This window comes from Passer montanus, unplaced genomic scaffold (assembly GCF_014805655.1).
Source record: "Passer montanus isolate IOZ18808 unplaced genomic scaffold, ASM1480565v1 scaffold4, whole genome shotgun sequence".
NCBI lineage: Eukaryota > Metazoa > Chordata > Aves > Passeriformes > Passeridae > Passer > Passer montanus.
Window position 1 is genome coordinate 17965774 of NW_024368818.1, and position 12781 is coordinate 17978554.

At 40.0% G+C, this 12781-nt stretch overlaps 1 protein-coding gene across 12 annotated transcripts in view; it reads left to right on the plus strand.

Annotated features, from left to right (window-relative positions):
* Positions 1–12781, plus strand: part of TENM4 (teneurin transmembrane protein 4) — a 592138-nt gene that overhangs the window by 165143 nt on the left and 414214 nt on the right. Inside the window, exon 1 of one of the 12 annotated variants that reach the window (XM_039718529.1) lies at positions 6418–6441. The exons of the other annotated variants lie outside the window; for them this stretch is intronic. The gene's annotated coding sequence lies outside the window, so the exon portion shown is untranslated. Of the gene's footprint in view, positions 1–6417; positions 6442–12781 lie in introns of those variants that run through there. 12 annotated transcript variants of the gene reach the window in all.

The following is a 12781-nucleotide window of genomic DNA, read 5'->3' on the forward strand; positions in this document are numbered from 1 at the left end:
GAAAACAAAACAGTGTTACCAATGGAGTCCACTGAAATTATAGTGGTGTGGTCTCCCACACAGGAGCACATCTCTGAGTTGTGGACTCAGACACAGGCTCAGCATCCTCCGAACTGAGTCCTCGGCCTAAGGTAGGTTAAGAGGAGGAATAGAGCAGAAGCATAAATGTTGTCTCAATATCTAACAAATAGTGAGAGTGAACAGGATTTCTCTGCTTCATAGACTTGAACAAGTTAAAGGACTCCTAGTCAAGAAAGCCAGAATAGCAACACCACTGGCATCTATTTCATCACAAGGACTGCAGCATTTCTCTGAGCAGTGCCCTTTCTTAGTTGCAACATATTAAGTATTTGTGTGGCTGGGAATTTCTCAATCAATGCAAAAATATGGTATATTAGTGACTACTGGAGCTTTTGGCAAGTTTATAATTCCTCTGTTCTATGAGTTTAAACAATTTTAGTCTGAATTTAATTAGCTTCTGCTTTCAGACATTAAATTTCTCTTCCTTTGACAGTTCTCCTCTGTTAGCAGCTGTATTTCACTTAGTACCATGGATATTTCTTTGTGATACAAGTTAACCCCATAATGAAGGAACAGACCTCTGGAACTGAAACTGAAACAGGAGCCCTTTATCAAGGATTCTTCCAGTGCTTACCTTTTAATCTCTGATACCGAAGGAAATGTATTGCTTTAAGAATGTCTGAGAACATGACAAAGAATAAGGTCTTTTTTAGCCTGTTGGGTGCAATTTCTTCAGTAATTCATATGGCCGTACCTGCTGCTTCCTGAGAGAGCCAATGGGTTCAGATTCTTCCAAACTTGCAGTTAAGTGTCTGTATCTGGTGTTCATTTTGGCTAAGTCTCCCAGTGGACATAGCTAATAACTGTATATTATGCTGGATGCTAGTTTGGGTCCAAGTGTTTGCATGTTAAGTCAAAAATAAAATTCTCAAAATGTGATTATAGAAGATGCAGAAGATGGAGTTTCTTCAGCAGTTGTCCAAATCTTAATCCTATTTTTTCGTTCCTTGCTCAAGTTCTTTCAGCTAAGTTGGATTCTATTAAAGTACCTTCAGTACTTGCGTCGGGAACTTTTGATACAAACATCCCAAACCATCTGCTCTCCAATCTTGTGGTTATTTAACTGGTGAAAACTTGTGGACACTGCCCAAATGAAAATACAGAGATGATTTAGTGCATTTGGACACCTTAAAGAATTTGTCTTTCCTAGAGGTGATTCACATTTACATTTGTTTTTCTTCTCAGAGCTATGGAACATGTTTGACAGACTTTATATGAACCCCCTAAGAAACTGTTTGTTTTGGCTATTATGATGCTTAATCCTTCCCACACTGGGAGTCTTGTGAATTCTTTACTAGAGGGTATATGTCAAGTTTTTTTGTATTCTGTCAGGATAATGCAAGCTGACAAGTAAGCAGGGACATGATAAATCTAGACTTGAGGTCTTTTTCATGGTAGGGGAAGAAGGAGCTAGAACTGTTTTTGCAGAGAGGAGTAAATCTCAGTGATAATTTGTTCAAGCAAAGTATCAGGCAGCGTAGCTCAGAATGAGTTTATTCTGAGCTTGATAATTTTAAGAAAGTTGCCATGAAACTTTACTATCTCTTTTTTCTTTTTTTGATTGCAGTAACCCTTTCCCCCTCCTATCATTTCTCTGTCTTCTCTTCCTGCTCTAGAAATTTTTCTTTAGTGTTGTTTGGCTGTAAAACATCTCTTTCCCATTCTCCTTCATTCACCTTTCATGTCTTTTACAGCTCTCTTTCACGTCATCTTGTGTTCAAACCTCTTGTGGTGTTCAAAGCCTCTGCCCTCCTCCCTCAAATACCTCAAATATCTGTCCTTCTGCAACCTCTCCCTGAAAACCCACTTCTATCACTGTCCATAAGAAAAGGATTGAGATCAGCCATGAGATGGTAAATAGGACCTGCTGATATTTCTGAAGCTGAAGTGACTGGCATGCAGAGATTTAGCTTAGATAAACTCCTGCTTTTATGACTGCTATCTTCTCCACAAAGCTCCCTTGTATTATCTACTTGAAAAAGTTGATTCTATTTTCCTATGCAAAAAAAATCTCTGAAACTGAGACACAGTCTGCTTTAAAATTTTATACTCTGGAAGAAAAAAAAACTTACTTTACCTCACCAGAATTGTCCCTGTGAATATTTGGAGCTGAAGCATTTCAGCTGAGACTTAACTTCTCCATCTGGCTGTGACACTGGATGAACAACTTTGCTACATATGAGCAATATATGTATATATACACATAGTAGTATGCTGTATTACATTGTATCAGCCTCAAAAGCCACTGATTTTTTCCTTTTACATTCCTGTTCTGTGTACCATGTCCCTGGCCTCAGTGTGCTTGCAGAGCCACACTCTGGCGAATCCAGCAGCAATTGTGTTTTCACATCACAAAGGCTAAAACTTCCATTGATGTCATGAGAGTTTGGTGTGGGATTCCAGCATAGGATGCACAGGAGGAGAGATAAGAAGGCACCTGATAAGAGTTCACATGCCTGATAAGAGTACTGCCTGGTAGACAGAAGAGCAGCATTTTCACCTTAATTATCAGTCACCTTTTTTTGTGACTCGATGAAGGATGCTCCATTGTAATAGAACATCAACACAGGCACCTAGGAACTGCCTGAAGTCCCATGGAAAATGGCACTGATACCATCTTGAAAGTATGCGTCTCCCCTCTGCTGTGAATTTTAAATAAAGCACTCAGCAAGCAAGGGAATATTGAAAAACACAGTGATCAAACACAGTTCTTGGTGATAATCTCCAACAAACTAGTTCAGTGCTGAGCAAGAAACCAAGAAGAATCTTTGGAAAGGATTTACTTTTTTAGTACGTGCCTTAAAAATAAATTGCAATATTTCAGCTTGTGTGACAGAAATGTGGAGGTTTTTTCGCAAGGCAGTGGTGATAACAATAGGCTTATTAATACTAAAATCCAAGCTATATAATTATAATAAAACCGTTGAGTCTCATTTCTTTTATATAGATGGCAGTATGCAAATAGGGAGCCATCCGCCTTGATAGCTGCAGAAGCTATGAAATCCTTATTTGAAGAATTTCAATCCATTTTTCCTATAGCATTCAGTGCTCAGAGTCAGAAAAGAAGCTTCCCCCCTCCTCCCCTCTTCTTTCTCAATATAACAATGCATTTTAAACTGCTCCAAAATTGCAAAGCTATTTCACAGTTTCACAGAGAGAAAATGGCTTGAGGGAACCATTTGCTTTTTTATGCCTGGAACATCAAAATAAAATACCAAATGGGAAAATGAATTCTGTTGTATAAAGGATGGGAGCAAGTCAGGAAGAGCTTTGTGGTAGAGGATGAGTTGTCTCAGGAGCCTGAGGAGGATTGCAGAGCCTAGCAAAGGACCTCAGAAGTAGGCACAGATACATTGAGGATTCCTGAATACGGCAGGAGACCTTACAGGAACCCACAGCTCTTTGTCCCTTGTTCATTTAGGGACATGTTCTTCATGGTCCCCATCACAAGAGAAAGGAAGGCTATGTGGGATGTTAGAGACCTCAGTGATGTAAAAATCAGTAGACTTTTGTGGTATCTGTGCTCATAAAATAGAACATTCTAGAAAAATCCATTCTCTTTAAGGCTTTGGTACACCTTTGGGGATATTTGTGAGTGATCATCCCTGCTTTAAGCAACAAACCATCAAGAAACGCTAAACTTTGTTGACAACTTTATGAGGTTTATTGCTCCAAATTAAAAAGCAGCTAATAAGCTTTTCTCTCAGTGTCTTCAGTGGAAATCAGGATATGTTCAAATGACTGAAAAATGGGTACGTTCTCAGCAAAGTGGAAATGAAATCAAACTAGAAATTAATTTCAGAATTAATGAAAATTTTGACAAAGCATTCACTGATGACCTGATATTCATGCATTAACCAGTGGGGATGTCTCGGAACTTGGCTGCATCTTTGAATTCAGGCGCTGTACAGTGGCCAGGCTGAGATCTGTTTTGTATTCTCTTGCTTAGCCAGAGGCTTCTTCAGTAGAATTTGAATGTTGTTCTTCTCCAATGTCCAGCACATGTAGTTCAACACTCTAGAGTGACCTTGGGCAAAGTACTTCGTGTCTCTACTTTTCCTTTCTCTTCTGTGCAGGTTGCAGGAGAACCTGAGCACTGTAGTCAAGGGCACTACATAACTTTGAGTACCATGAACAACATGTAAATGTCCTCTTCTCTGACAGCTGAAGAGAGTTGTTCAAAGACTTACAGCATTTTCATAGTTATCTTCACCTCTTGATAGCCAAAGCCATCCTGGACAAGGGAAGGAAGTGTTCCTGCTAAGGCACAGCACTTCTTCACCTGCAGGGTTTTTTGCTACACTTCCAAAGGTATTGAAATGCCTTTCCTGGGGTGCGTGATTTATCCTCAGGGACAGGGTGATTAGCTTTATCATAAATTCATGGAATTTGGGAGCTTTGGGAATACAAGATAGAATTCTAGAACTGAAATCTTAAAGGTGATTGAAGTGAAAAGGAATTGGTTACATACAACCTCAAGTAGCTCTGAAAAGCTGTGACTGCATTATTCCTATGTGGCTCCTCATGTAGTAGGGAAAGAATTACACTTGTACCTGAAAGAAGTTTAGAGACATTCATAGGGCTTGTTTTCCCTTTGAGGGCATAAACCTGGTCTACACAGGGACAGATTTTGTGGTATAGCTGTACCTACAGGCCTGGTTTATGAAGATTTATGTTTTTACTGGCAAGATATTTTGACTGTTCATTTAGCATTAACTCCCTGAATGCTGGTTTTTATTGCTAGTGATGAAAGTAGTTTCAGATGTTCTAAACAGATCATGGCGACAGGTCTTGGTGGTATAGATTAATAAAATCAAATCATGCTTTATATTTACACCTAAATACATATTTCCATTTGAGCATATTTCTGTATATTGACTACTGCTTGTACATAGTGTTATATATAAAACTTTCTATGCATTTCATTCTGTGTGAATATGTATTTATATAAATCTATGCCAACATGCGTTAGAGAATTAAATACCCAGTGTTCAGTGCCATCCGTTAACATTAGAACTCCCTGCTTAGTATCCATATTTTGCTAAAAAGTCCAGTTAGAAATAAAATGGCTTTTTCACTCATGCAGGCAGAAATGTCCTTCAGATGTGCTTGAATTTAGGCCACCAGATCTTCAAAAGCACCAGACAGGAGCACTGGGTCCCAGAACAAAATGATTGTCACAGTTTGGTTCCCCTAAACAGAATAGACCTTCTCACATCACATAGCATAGAAGGTGAAAGATGCAGGAAACCAGAAAAATTGTAACTGTTTCCCTGCTGCAAATGACATTTTCTCTAAAGAATATTTTTTTTTCCTTTAAGGAGAAAAATTAATTAAAAGAAACCTAAAAAACCCTAACCCCTTGGTTTAACAAGTTGAATACTGCCATGTCATTTAAGCTTCATGTGAACTATTTTTTGGACTACAAGTGAACAGGACAAAAAATATCAGAAAGCCTATCAGTTGTCTTGTTTTTCCCCACTGAGCTCTAGCTCTCATAGGAAAGTCCAGATTAGGTTTAGTGACTCCTCTTCTTAATGATTTATTGAGGAACCTATCTTCAGAAATCCTGACTTAGTTTACCATTTGTCAATACAAAAACACATCAATGCTTGAAAAGATTGAGGTAGGTATATACAGGAGATGGTACAAACCTGACTTTACTTTGGATTCTGCAGGTAAAAGTTGAGCCTCCCAATTTTGGACTGCAGAAGTCAGAAGTCTTCAGCAGTCAGAAATAATCCATCTAACTGATGGATTGAATCTGAATTCCTAGAAAACTTGAAGAGTTCAGGAAGAAATGCTGCTAAATGCTGTGTTTTGAGTGGGGGAATTTCTGAGCTTCAAAGAAAAGGGACAAGAAGAGAAACAGATAATGGGGGACAAGTAATTTTCAACGGGGAGGAGATAAGGGAGAAAGTGGTTGAGTTTCAGAACTGTGGTATCTGAATTGATTGGAAAAAAGGAAATCATGAAGATACAGTTCATACATATTTTACTCCAGATACATGAGGAAAAAGGGAAGTAAAAGATTTGCACTGCAACATTCATCCTGGCTCCACACTGCCAGTGTGAGACTGACCTTGAAAGCTGCTACTTCATGGTAAAGGGGCTCAATATTGATTTTTGCATTCAAGGTGGCAGGATGTTTTTCAATTTGGTATCAGGATTTCAAACAGCTGCAGTTCTTCACAAGCATTTAGGAGTACCTAACACAAAGAAAACAGATATGAGGAGTTAATAAAGATCGCAGCCCACTTCTAGATACTTTACTTTTTTTTTTTCTCCTTTGCATGCAGGCATTCCTGTGCAGTCCTTCTAAACTACATTCTGATGGTCAAATTGAGCTGTCCCTCGAAAGTGAGTTTTTACATTCATGTGTATTTTACAGACATATTTTCACTGTTTTACAGCAGACATGACTGTTACTTACAATTTCATGGTCTAGTTCAAAACTGAACCTGGCTGATGACATTTTTTTAGAACCACAAGCTTGCTTTGGTGAAATTCAGCTTCATAATAACAAATTAGTATAACAAAACTTAGTGCTCTGGGGTTCATCACATATTCAACATCCAAATGAGCTACCAGTAAGAGTCAGTCTTAGTTCATTATTTAGTTAAAGTAACCAAAGAGGAATGAGGAAAAAAAATATGTCTATATACCTACTGCAGTTAAGCATTTTTGAATGTAGATTTTGCTAAATCTTCCCAATCCTTTTGCTCTTTCCCTTTCTACCCTCCAAAAGACAACACATCTAGTTGCCTTAGGAAGAGATCATGTATCAGATTTACAAAATAAACTAGAGACAAATTTCCTGTGAGGTATGGCTGGGGAGACTCTATTGAAAACCTGATACCATCACAACTTTAAAGTCTGTATCCAAAATATACACACAAAGGCAGGTGAGGATTACAGTGCAAATGAGGAATCACAGGTGGGACATCTTTCATCAAGGCAGTGACGGAGCATAAAGCCAAGGCTTCGTCTGTTCTTGCATTTCTTAAACTGAGTAATGCCACGGGCTCATGTTCCTCCACTGGTGGAACCTTTCTCCAAGCTAGAAGGAACAGTACAGAGATTCCCAGCTGTATTTTGTCTTCTCAGCATACTCCAGTGCTTCTCCTTTCCTGCTTAAACCTCTGCATGTATCGAGAAGCAGCCAGCAGACTGCTGCTATCAGCAGTGCTGCCTTAAAGGCTGTCTCATCCCACCGAGGTGAATATCAAACTACACAAGCGGGATGTAACAGAAATACATCTGTGAACACATCCCTGCTTGCTCTGAGCAGGTACACACTGTTCTCCTCATTATCCCTGCTAACCAGGCTGGCTTCTGCAGCTAGACCTGCCTCTCTGAAATGTCAGATGTGGAGGAGCAGCAGTGCCAGCAGCCCAGGTGCTGGCTTTGTCAGTACTCCTGCCGCAGTCTGGAAGAAACTCCTTCTTAAAGAAAGCACACACAAGTCTAAGGAGACTCTCTAAGAGTCTGCAGAGATGGGAGGAGGAGGAGGAAGAGACCTGTCTGGATGAACTGTAGCAGTTCTGGGGTTGCAACCGCTGGGCTCTATGCACTTTTTGGCTCTTGACCTGGCTCTGGCAAAATCACTTGAGGCCTCAATGCATGGATTTTCTCTTGCTGTCCTTAAGCTCACATCAGGCACATCAAAAGCCCACCTTGTCTCCTGTCTGTCTCTGACAGTAGCCACGTGTCAGCACTTAGGGAGGTGTTAGAAAACAGGGCAGAAATGCCATGGTGTTTCCCAAATATTCTTCCACTCCTTTGCTGGTCAGATTATAAATTCTTTAGGATAGTGGTAATCTTACCCTGTGTTTTTTTACAACAGGATTCCAGTCAATTTTGAAGCCAGGTAGTGTTTGTATCATATAAAAAATAATATTAATTCATGGCCTGTGACTGGTAACTGGAGATGGGTTGACAGCAACATGTTTATTGCTGCTGCTTTCAGACAGACTGGGAGAGTCATTCCCATGCTCTGAAGTTTACTGCTCCATCCCCATTGCAGGGATTAACACAGACACTGCCAGCAAGAACCCACTGAGAGTCTAAAAGTGTTATGGATGATAAGTGTATAACAGGAAAGTCAATTATCAGCTAGTAGATCCTGGTGTTACCTTCCAAGGCACTGAATTATGGCCTGCCACTTGCCTTTTGCAGGTCACCTTTCACAGTGTTACAGACCCACATTAAAATGACTTGTGACTAACAACCGAGCAGGCCTTAGTGCCTCTTTATCACTCTGCAGTGAAAGGAAGGTCTACTCTTTAATATTGCAGAAAAGACTTTGTGACTGGGACTTCAGACTGGCTACAGAAGATTTGCATCACTAAAAAGAATTGCTTGGTTTGTGTTTTGACACAATTCAGCTCACTGTTTACATTATTCACAAGCCTGACAATATCTATTTTTTATAAAGATCTTTTGTATGGTTTTGTTTTAGTTTTTTGTTTTTCACACACACTATGGTAAATGCTTGCTCTGGTCTGGTACCTGCTCAGACTACCCTTTCTAATATAAATGCTGTTATTAAAATATCTAAAGAATTGGGGATTTCTAAAATGCATTTTAAAAAGTAAGTCAGTGGCACAGTTTCCCTAGGAGATACATTTTTAAAAAGGTAAAAAAAAATAAATATATAAATATGACCACAAAAAAGGAAGAAACTGAGAATTGCATGCTCAGGGAAATTTCCCTTGGAAGTAGGCAGCTTGTTTGGGATCCCTACAGCTGTGTTTATGCTGTTTAAAAAAACCCATAAGCAACAAAAGCCCAAAACCCAAAACCAAAAACAGAGAAAAAAAACTTATTGAGACTTAATTAACACCTAAAGGACAAGTATCTATAGCCTAAAGGACAAAACCAAGAAGCTCACATCCTCATTCCTATCTTATCCAGAGCTGATTTGTTTTGGTGAGTTCCAGCAGGAGTGATCAAAACTAAAACCATGTAACACCAACAGCCAAACAATGCTAGCAACGGGTGAGTCAGCTGGAGCTCAGCCCCTGGCCCCAGTAGTGTAAGAGGCTTGATGTTATACTTGGGACAAGACTTGCATTCACATGGAATAGAAAGAATGTGGGGCATGTTCCATCTTCGAATCACAGAATTGTTTAGATTGGAAAAGACCTTTATGGTCATCAAGTCCATCCATTAACACAGCACTGCCAAGTCCACCATTAAACCATGTCCCCAGGTGCCACATTTACCTCCAGGCATGGTGACTCCACCACTTCCTTGGGTAGCCTGTTCCAGTGCTTTGCAGCACTTTTGGTCAAAATAATTTTCCTAATAAACAATCTAAACTTCCCCTGATGCAACTGGAAACTATTTCCTCTTGTCCTGTCACTTGTTGTCTAGAACCTCCACCTGTCTAAAACCTCCTTTCAGGTAGTTGTAGTTTTAACTAGTAGTTAATTGTGAGGTCACCCTGAGCCTCCTTTTCTCCAGGCTGAACACCCCAGCTCCTTCAGCTGCTTCTTATCAGACTTGTGCTCCAGAATTTTCATCAGCTCCATTGCCCTTCTCTGGACTCACTTCAGTACCTCCATGTCTTTCTTCTGGTGAGGGGCCAAAAACAACACGGGATTCAAGGTGCAGCCTGACCAGTGATGAGTACGGGGGGAAAAGCCAGATGCAAGTCATCATCCCCCACTGACTCTCTGACTCACTAAGTGTGAAAAGCATCACTCAGTTTAGTGCACAACCTTTAGCAAGGGCTGCACACCATGAGTCAGTTACAGCAGCCCTGAAGAGGCCAAGAAGTACTACAGAGTGTTCCTCTCTGAGTCACAATTTCCTCCATGCCTGGCTCTTTCCTACAGCTAAAGTTGTGTTATTTGGTAATAATCCACATCTCATGTTCCCCATGTACATATCAAGACGTGTTGAGGGAGAGCTCAGGTTCTGCTCAGGCATGCTCCCCTCTGCCTGAAGCAAGTAGGAATGAAGCACAGCAGCTGTGATATAAGATTGGGATTCACCTAAGATTCCAAAAAACAGAGGGCAGAAATACTGTGTCAAGCAGAGCTAAAGCAGACATACAAAAAACTGCTCAAGGGAGAAAACAAAACAAATGCATGTACTTCAGGTCAATTAAAATGTCTTAATTCTTGTAGAATTTCTAAACTTTTTTTGAAAAATAATATTACAAATAACCTAGAGAAAATTTATGATCTAAGACTTTCTTTGCAAAAAAAGGTTGCCGCTTATCAATTTATAGATCTGGTGACCATATACCACCAGATTTGGTTGCTTCTTTTTTATTTGTCAATTATATAGTTAAGGATCACAACCAAAACTGAATTTTTGAAGAAAATGGACCAAGTTGCAAAGACCTGGCAAAACTACAAAAATTTATAAAGTGAAATGACCTGCTGAACAACTGAAAATTGCTTCATTGGACAAATTGAATATTTCATCTATCACATATACATTAAAACATTGACTTAATTTTGAGACAGTGGGTGGTTTTGACTCACAGAAAACATTAACCAGGCCTTTTTCATAGTATTCACTGTCCTGCTGCTAAGTGGTCACACAGAGTTGCTCAAATAACTCAGATTGCTGTATAACACTTCCCCACAAATTCTAATTTGCAAACATCTTCAGGATTTTCTGAAAGTAAAGGTCCTGCAGTGATGTATATTGTTAATATCATTGCATTCACAAACTGTGTTCTAAAACTGCTTAATGGTGTTCTTTTAATCCATTGGAAGAATTACTGTTGATCCTCAACTAAGTATCAAGTTAAGAATATTCTAGTCTTTTTTTTTTTTTTTCCTGGAATGGAGTTATTGTTTCATATCATCCTGGAAGAATGGCAAGAAAAGACAAAAAACCACACACAGTGACAATCCAAGTCAATTGCTTGGTGCACCATTTATAGGCTGACCTTAAATCAGTGTGGGCAGTAGATTATTGGAGAAGTACTTTCTGGATTTATCAGCCTGGGGTGGCAAATTTTAAAATCTTACCAGTGGCCATGTAGCATGAATTGTGAAGAAAGTGTATCCATGACAGAACTGAATGCATTCATGTAATCTGTCTACAATCCGAAGGTGTTTTTTTTATGTGCCTGCTCCTAAATGTCAAATTAATGAGTCTCTAGTGATGGAGATTAGTGTAACTCATGTCCAGCATGTAATTTATACAGCAAACCCATCTTGCTTGATAGAGTTCCCAACCCAGGAAGGTATCTTCCCCTTCTACAAGCTTGGTATGCAAAACCTGGATCTGGAAAATGTAGTTCTCCTGTTCTCATTATAATGCTCTATTGGCATGAACTGCATTCTGATGTGGAAAAAAAAAAAAGTCATTATTAGCAATGAACCTTACTAGCAATGGACTGATAATTAATTTAATCAATGTGATGGTCTTCCCTTCACTCCATGTTGCCTAACAAAATGCCAGCATGAAGTGAACCCTCTAGTTACAAGTAAGTAGTGGATGGAGACCATCCCTTCCTTAGCCCTGGAAAATGCATCCAGCTCTGACTGTCGCTGAAGCAAATGGTCAGAATGTTTTAAGACTGAATTAGGAAGCATCTTTAAAATGAATCCAAAGCCACTTGTCTTGTGTGCCATTTTGGTCTTCATCTTGTATTAGACAAATATCTCTCTAGACTTCAGGATGAACAGATGGATCTATCTGACTGCATCTTATTGGCAACCATTTGCATCCAAGCCTAATCAGATTTGATGACAAGACTAGCTCTGGTTAAAGCCCAAGCTCCCCACCTGGAGTACTGCATTGAGTTCTGGTGTCCCCAGATAAGACAGAGACAGACCTGTTGCACCAGGTCCATAGGAGACTGTGAAAATGTGAAAATGCTCAGAGGACGGAAGCACCTCTGTTATGGAGGCAGGCTGAGGGAGTTGGGGTTGTTCAGAGAAGGGGAGGCTCCAGGAAGACCTTAGAGTACCTTCTAGTGCCTAAAAGGGCTACAAGAGAGCTGGAGTGGGACTATTGAAAAGGACACAGAGGACGAGGAGTAACAGCACTTGAAGATTAGACATTGAAAAGCAAGTCTTTCCTGTGAGGGTGGAGAAGCACTGGCACAGGCTGCCTAAAGAAGTTGTGGCTGCATCCCTGAGAAACCTGGTCTAGTGGAAGGTGTCCCTGCCCATGGCCTGGGGCTTGGAATTAGATGGATCACAAGGGTATGGAAGCAGTTACTTCTGCTTCTGTATCTCTCATACTCAAGAGAGGAAGGAATATAATTTGTCATAGCCTGATGAAGGAAGGTCAGTGAGGAAGATGAGTGAGAAAGGTGAAGTGAGGAAGACTTCCACTCAGGAATAACAGAAATTTGAAGAGGGCTTTCAGCCCCTTAAGCAATAGGAGCGGATCCAGTCATCTAAATTAGTGACTTAAGGTCCTGAGGAAGCAAAGAGGGCAGAGAAATGCCCTCTCCTAGTATGAGTAAAGTCTGCCAGGGGCTGTAGTTGTTCTGCTATGGAGATGACATGACTAAATAGAAACGGAAGTTGTACTGTAATTTCTTGTGAGAGTAGTTAGACCACCATTAGAAAAATTCCATGGGAAAAACAGGAGAAGGATTAGACTGACTCCTTTTCCATTTTCCTGGCTTCATTCTGAGCCTGTCATTTTGCACTTCTGCAACATAACCCAAGTGTCACATCCATCAGACCTGCCCTTCTGCGCTGCAAATTTGCCAAAG